The 7284-nt window shown below is 39.7% G+C and overlaps 1 protein-coding gene across 4 annotated transcripts in view; it reads left to right on the top strand.

Moving 5' to 3' along the window:
* The first annotated feature begins 569 nt into the window (after positions 1-569).
* The window catches only part of OSBPL2 (oxysterol binding protein-like 2), a 39038-nt gene continuing 32323 nt past the window's right edge, over positions 570-7284 (top strand). For 3 of the 4 annotated variants that reach the window (XR_774489.1, XM_010569558.1, XM_010569554.1), the window contains exon 1: positions 576-669. The gene's annotated coding sequence lies outside the window, so the exon portion shown is untranslated. Of the gene's footprint in view, positions 670-7284 lie in introns of all 4 variants that reach the window. The other variant, XM_010569557.1, reaches the window with a different exon arrangement.

Genomic DNA, 7284 nt, shown 5'->3' with positions numbered 1-7284 from the left:
GGCCGGGCCGGGGGAGCGCGGCCGCCCCAGCGCTGCGCTCCCTTCCCCGGCGGACGCGGGATCCTTGAGCCGCTCGGTTGTTTTCTGAGGGCGCTGCGAGCCCTAGGCCCGTCCGGTTGAGTCAAGAGCGTGTTGGGCTGAAACGGGTGTTCCCCTTCCATGTTTTCAGCGGAGGCGGCGGATCTCTGGGGTGGCCCGAGCGGCGGGGCTGGGTGGGGGAACCGCCTTGGCGACCGTGGGGTTCCCCTCTGGGGACGGGGGGGAGGTAGCGGGGGCTGGAGGACGTTGGTGGGCAGAGTTGCAGGTCAGCGGAGCCCTGTCGGTCCTAGCGTAGGGATTTTTCTCATTTTAATCGTATTTCCCCATTGCTTTTGGAGCTGGGTAGTTTAGCAAAGGAGGCTACGACACCTCAGTTCCCAAGAGGAATGTGTTGAGCTCGGCTTCAGCAAGATGCAGCAGGCTCAAGGGGCCTTTTAGGCCACAGCTGAAGCACAGAGAGCAGTCACGATTTGTTTGATTTTTTTTTTTTTTTAAATTATTTTTCAGTTACCTACTCAATGTTTCTCTTGCAGAGCTCTTGAAAGGGAGACAAGCAAGATGGGAAAAATAGCAGGAAAAAAGGCTTTTTTTTAAATAACATGCCACCAGAACTTCTGCATGGTAACAAAGGTATAAATTATGTTGCCACTTACTTAATTTGGATATTAAATCATGTTTGTGCTATCTGTATGTTTGGAATCAGGACTTCTTTTGGAAGTTGTTTGCTACTCTGCAGCACTTGCAGGCTGGGATTTCAGATGTGGGTTTGTAATGGTCTTCTGGTTTTTATGTCTGCCATAACCTTGTGTTTCCCCTCAGAAGTATCTGCCAAAGCATGTTGAATGCAAGCAGATACTGCTTTCATATGCTGTGAATTTTCTCAATTAAAATACATTTAAGATTTCAAAAAGGAAAAGTAAAAAGGAGATGCGGATCTGCAGTGTAGATTAGCGTTACCGTACCACTCTTCTCACAGTGTCTCCTTTTTTAAAGCTTATGCATGCAAGAAAAAATAAATTTGTTTCATTCCGACTTAACCTTCCAAAGTTCAGTAACTCCATGTTCAGGTTGACATCTGGGGGGAACCACATATATATCATCTTAACAAACTTTATACCAGTATGCTCTGGGACTTCTAAAACCTCAGGGCAATTTCTGGAAGCAGTGACTTGGGTAACTTCCAAACATAAAGCACTGCGCCATGGGATGAAAGTAGGAGAACTGGCTAAACTGGTGTGGAAGCAAGAAATTCCGAGCAGTGATTTTCCCCTAAGTAACCCCCTGGGTTTTCAGTTGCTGTAAACATAGCTTTTCTTAAAATAGTTGTCAAGTCATACAAATGTTTGACCACGTGACAGAAAGTTGAGGGCAGTCTAGGATAAGATCAGAAGTGATTCTCAATGTTGCTTTCCTGAACCAACAGCACTTCGTAATGAACTTGTAACTTCAGGGAGTGCTTGAAAGGAAGCACTGAGACATCTGCTGTCCAGGAATAAATATGCTATTTTTCTCCAAAACTAGCTCTTCAGCCATGGCAATATAATCTTATAAACAGAAGACAAAAGTTAGACAACGATGATTAGACAACAAACTCTATGCCTGCAAGTAGTTGAAGACTAGATAGCTTAAAGGTTTCAGTTGATGCAATACTGAAAAACAGTGCGGTGCAAGTAGTTATTTGTTTGCTAACACATCTGTGCAAATGTACTTGGATTGGTCACTGATCATGGAGGGTAATTTTCACTATGATTTCTTTTAAATCAATTTTAGTACTGTTACTGCTTTGTATGATATGTACTTGCTTAAGCTGACAGGTCTTATGATTGAAACTGGTCTTTCTTTCAGTCTTTCTTCCTGTGAATTCTACTGTGTGAACTTCACACATGCTGACCTAGAACAAAGGTGGAAAGCTTAGCTGTCTGTTATTTTAGTGTTGGCTGGAAAACATACCAATCAGGCTTTTTTTTTTGATAAGGCTATATTTTTAAATCACTGTTTGTAGTGCCAGTCAGATGATTTTTTTTTTTGTGGTGGTGTTTGAAAGCAAGACTCGCATGCAAGTACAGTGAATTTTTAAGCAGGTAATTCATTAGCTTTGGTATTTGAAGTAACTTGTCCTTGAACAATGCAACGTTACATCATGCTACTTGATAACTAGAACTTCCGTTTACAAGTTGGCATTTTTTCTAGTCTTTCCCTCAGCATCATTTTGTCACCTGAGTCATGAAGATATAAGAAATGTCTGTATTGGATGCTAATGTGGTGTTTTAAAATGCTTAGTGTTTAGTCTGTTCTCTGTGAAATAACTAAAATGTTTGGTTCTCTTACGTTTTTAGAAGAAATGAACAAAATCAGTCATGCAAAGAATATGCGTTAAATATGGAGTGCTCAACATCTTGTATTCAAACTCAGCAAATACATTCGTTACTGATCACAGGGGCATCTTCACCTAGCTGAATAAATTGGAAAGTGAGAGCAATGAACAAATTGGTCACCCTGTACCTGCCACTTTGGAAGATAGGGGACTTTGATATGTTTCCTGTTGCAAAAAAATACAGGTTATGCATTATACCGATTCTTTTATGGTTTTTATTCCTTTATGGAATAGACCAGTGTAGAACTTGGAATTAAAAAATACATTATCTTAGTCCTTACTATGCAGAAGAATATATGTTGATGTAATTATTTACTTTGTATTCTTAAAGGCTTGTAATAGCAAGTTGCATGAGAACGGTAAGCAATTAGAATGTGTCAAATGTGGCTTACCATTGCTTTCAGTTATACTTTTCAAAAATTTATCGTTGATTCAGTGCACAAACATAATGTCTTAATTTTCAGGATCAATAAGTTACAAGAATAGACTAAGCTTGCTTAAACTTTTTTTTTTATACAGTTACAATTGGAAATTCATTTGCTGGTCTAGACAGATCCTTTAGATTATTTCAGTATATTTTATTATGCATGTAATTTAATGAGACAGATTTTTAGTAAATTACAGCAGCCCTCCATTCAGAAAAGGCAGGAGGCTGGGTAGTGTTGTCTTCCTGTGATTGTTTATAAATCTGGTGGGAGTGTACACAAAAGGTGAATTGTGCCTGCAGCTGCAGAAATACATCTGGACCTTTTAATCTTGGCCCTCTTGGTTTTACGGTCTAAAACTTAAACTGTATATTGCTCTCGTGGATGCGCAACATCTGTGCTTGGCATTAGACTGAATGGAAGCCTTGATCTGTGGCATTCCTGTTTGAGTTCAATTCCTTTGCTGTGCTGTTGAGAGTTTTAGACGAGATAAGGGTTGTGGCTGTTGGGATGCTATGAACCTCTGGGATATTACAAAGAAGTTTGCATGCTTATGTTATTTGTCAAGAAATGCATTTTCACGAATGGATAACTTCATTATATTTTTACTAGCATTATTTTTACTCTTCCGAGTCAGTTTTTTTTACGGCTCCCAAAAGAATCTGTTAATAGATCTCATTGGGTTTTGATTCTAGGGATAGTTCAAAAGTAATGATGATATGGAAAGTTTGAAGATGGTAAGCGTTTGAATTCTGAGGTGCCTGTGGTTCACGTCATTCACTTCAGACCTAACCAGCTCCGGCCCCTGAAGTGGCAGAGGCTGATGTAGACTCTGTTCCCTACAATGTGTCAGTGCTATCAAGTGAGAACGAGAATCCTTTTAATAACTTGGAATTATAAAACTTGTACATGTTAAGGCTACAGAGAAGTTAGCTCACCAGCCTATTTATAACGGTCCATTTAGCAGCATGTTAGTTTACTGGACGAAATGGGAACTTTGTTAGAAGAACAGAACTTCTCCCCCGTGAATGTGACCTTTCTAGGTTTTGCACAATGTCAGTGAAACTGTTGCGTGGTTGTTTAATAGTGAAACAAAAATGCTACCTATCTTAAGGGATGCAAATAACTTTATTTACATGGTCTTATTTTGTCTTAAATGTAGTTCTAAGTGCTGTGCGACCGTGTTACTATCCAAGTGGGTTAATGTTACCAAGCAGATAGCTAGGTGGATTCTTTATTAAAACTGAACTCTAAACAGAGATATTTGTCCTGTCTTGAGAAGTACAAGTTTATCTTTTTTTTTTTATCTCTTGACAACAGCAAACATAGTAACACCCTTACACTGGAATCCATTTAAGTATCTACTGTAAGTGTAGCTCTAAAGGAAATTCAACCATAGAAGAAACTCTGACTTTCTAAAAACTCTTTGTCTGCTAGCTGTGTGCATGAGCTCATGCTGCAGAATTTGAATGCATGAGGAATTGTTGGTAGGCATAAAAATATGGTTTCTTACGCTGTAGGGCTTTGCGCTAGGTTAGTCAGCTGTTGCCCTCCTGCTTTATTTGCAATGTGATTGTTATCATGATTCTTTAAGAGTCTCCATGATTAGTAAGATACTTTGTACAGAATAAATGTAAAACTACACCTGCCCAGAGAGAATGGGTGCACAGAGACAAAGCTTAAAAAGTGCCTTTGAGTAGGAAGATCTATAAACTTAAACCTGTAACTATTTTTACTGTTCTAGGGGTTTTCTCCGGTGATGTTATATGCTGTAATTGTCTTCAAATTCATAAACTTCAGTGATCAATTTGTAGGGTTGGTTACATTATTATGAGAAATATTCAAGCATACTTAATTTTACCTTCAAAGTAAGTTTTGTTTCAAAGAGAAGCATTCATAAATGATCAATTATGTATCTACTGACACTTGTGTCCAAAGCTGCTGTGCTTGGAGTTATTGATTACTTCACACCTTGTCTCTTACCAATAAGATAAAACAAGTCCTCAGGAATACTAAGAAGTAACTAGATTTACAATACAGTATTGAGTTACTAGGTTTTTTTAACAGTATGGCTAGAAATGAGTGGGTTTATTGGTCATGATCAAACCTAGTATTATGCATCATGGGTAGAGAAGCCACGTAAAACAGAATTTTGTGATCTTTTACAACTGGGGACGATTAAAGTTTCCAAGGGAAGGCTACAAAGTCCAAAGATTGCTGTACCAGATGCTCTCAGGTGGAAAAATGTCTCAAATATTGATGTAGTGTTAAAAAAGGAGAACATTTACAGAATTCTGTGGGAACTTCAGTGAAGTGTTTTGCATCCGTAAATACTAATCTGCTGGAATCAAGTTTCCTTGGTCTGTTTGTTTGTTTGTTAGGTTTGGTAGAAGTTCTGTGAGCCAGTATCCGTGGCTGTAGAACAGAATTTTTGGCTGAAGTGAAACTGGGGACAGCCATCAGTTCTGTAGGTAATTGAGCACTATACCGTGAGAGTATTTTCTGTGCAGTTTCATCTTTGCAATTTTTATGTTCAATAAATAATACTTCTGATAGCAGCACCGTAGCTTTGTGCTGGGGGCAATACTTAGTGTGTGGGACAATTACTGTGGTTTGTTCTGATGCAGAAACAAATTTTGTAGCCTAAACTCTGTTGCAAACCAGGCTTGTAGTGTTTCAGTTGGCTCTAATTCTTGTGAAGTATCACCAAAAATCTGTATTCCTGAGAGAACAGAACGTGATTCTTTCTGCCATAAATCTGTTTGGCTCATGCGTTCAAAGCTAAATTTTCAAATGTTCAGTTTGCTGCCACCATTGTTTCAAGTGCTTTAAAATAAGTTCAGCTAAACTATCAGCTTAGGATGCTTTGCTGCTTTGGTTCTGTTGTGGGTTGACCCCAGCAGGCAGCTGAGCCCCACACAGCTCCCCCACTCCATGGGATGTGGGAGAGAATTGGAAGGGCAAAAGTGAGAAAACTTGGGGGTAGAGACAAAGACACTTTAATAAGTAAAGGCAGGGGGAGAAGCCAAATAGAAATAAAGAAAAACAAGAGATGCAAAAGCAGCCACTTGCTGTCAGCTGACCTGTGTCCAGCCAGTCCCCCCAAGCAATGGCAACCCTTGCAAAACTCCCCTCCAGTTTTATTGCTGAGCATGGCAGTATATGGTAGGGAATGTCCCTTTCATCAGTTTGGGTCAGCTGTCCTGGCTGTGTTGCCTCCCAGCCTCTTGTCCGCCCCCAGCCTTCTCACTGTGGGGGCAGAGTGAGAAAGGGAGAAAGCCTTGACACTGTGTAAGCTGTCACCAGCAGTAACACATGGGTGCGTTATTAACAGTGCTTTGGTCGCAAATCCAAAGTACGGCACCGTACAGGCTGCTAGAAAGGAAATTAACTCCATCCCAGCAGGACCCAGTACAGGTACTCAGCTGCCGCTAGGGCATTTAATAACCCCAAGCTTCATTAAGGCCTACAATAAGGATAGCTGCAATCTTCAAAGAAATGGAAAAGTGACAGTGGGCCACATCTTCAGCTGATCTTCCTCACTCAGCCTCTCTGCACTTTAACAGACTTGAGAAGGAAATTGCCCTTTTCTTACTGTGGATGTGGATTGAGTTTCATCTTGCTAAGACATCTTGGTGGAAGATGCTATTACATTCAAACTTTGGAGTAAGAGACAAATCTAACTTCGTAAATAAAATTCTCTTCTGGATTCTGCCATCTGTGTGGCTGTTCTCTCGTTGAAGAGATTTTAAGTGCATAATAATTACAGCAGGTATCTAAATTGCTAATTAAATTGACTTCTTGGCTAATTTTTATAGAAGTTTTAGATCCAGTGTTGTTGGTAACCTAATTTCATGAGTCAATTAAGATTCATCCTTGCTGAAGCTTTCATTCAGAGATGAAACACTGCAGTTTGATGCAGTTTGATGCTTTCAGGAGATGTGTATGAAGGAAAAACACATGAATATTTATCTTCTGGTTCAAGCTATTTATTTCTGTCCCTTGAAGTACTACAGCTATGTTTTATTTCAACTGGCAACTCAAGAGAAGATGGGGTTGGCTCTTATTCCACCAGTCATACTATAGGACTGTTGGTTTTTTTGTTCTCCTTTTTTTTATTTATTTATTATTTTTAGTTTTAATATGAAGGGTGTGTGTATTTGATCTTCTACTGGCTCTTTTGGAGTCTCTTTCTGGACAGAAGGTGCATCCTGAACCCATGATATCAAACTAATGAAAATGTTGCTCTTTATTAACATATGCTGTTAGGTGGATTAAACAGGGCATGGGATGAATTTTCCTTTCTATCGAGCTAATTTTAAATTCTGTCATTGCTATTTCTGTTAAATTGAGCTTGTGCCCTTTTGACCCATTAAAGAAAAGCAAAAACCTGGAAACTGAGTGTCTTTTCAGAGTTCATAGGGTTTGCCCCTTCTCTGCTTCCCC

The sequence above is a fragment of the Haliaeetus leucocephalus genome, unplaced genomic scaffold (genome assembly GCF_000737465.1).
Source record: "Haliaeetus leucocephalus isolate CR32 unplaced genomic scaffold, Haliaeetus_leucocephalus-4.0 Scaffold273, whole genome shotgun sequence".
NCBI classification, from domain to species: Eukaryota; Metazoa; Chordata; class Aves; order Accipitriformes; family Accipitridae; genus Haliaeetus; species Haliaeetus leucocephalus.
This window is presented reverse-complemented; position numbering and strand designations above follow the sequence as displayed.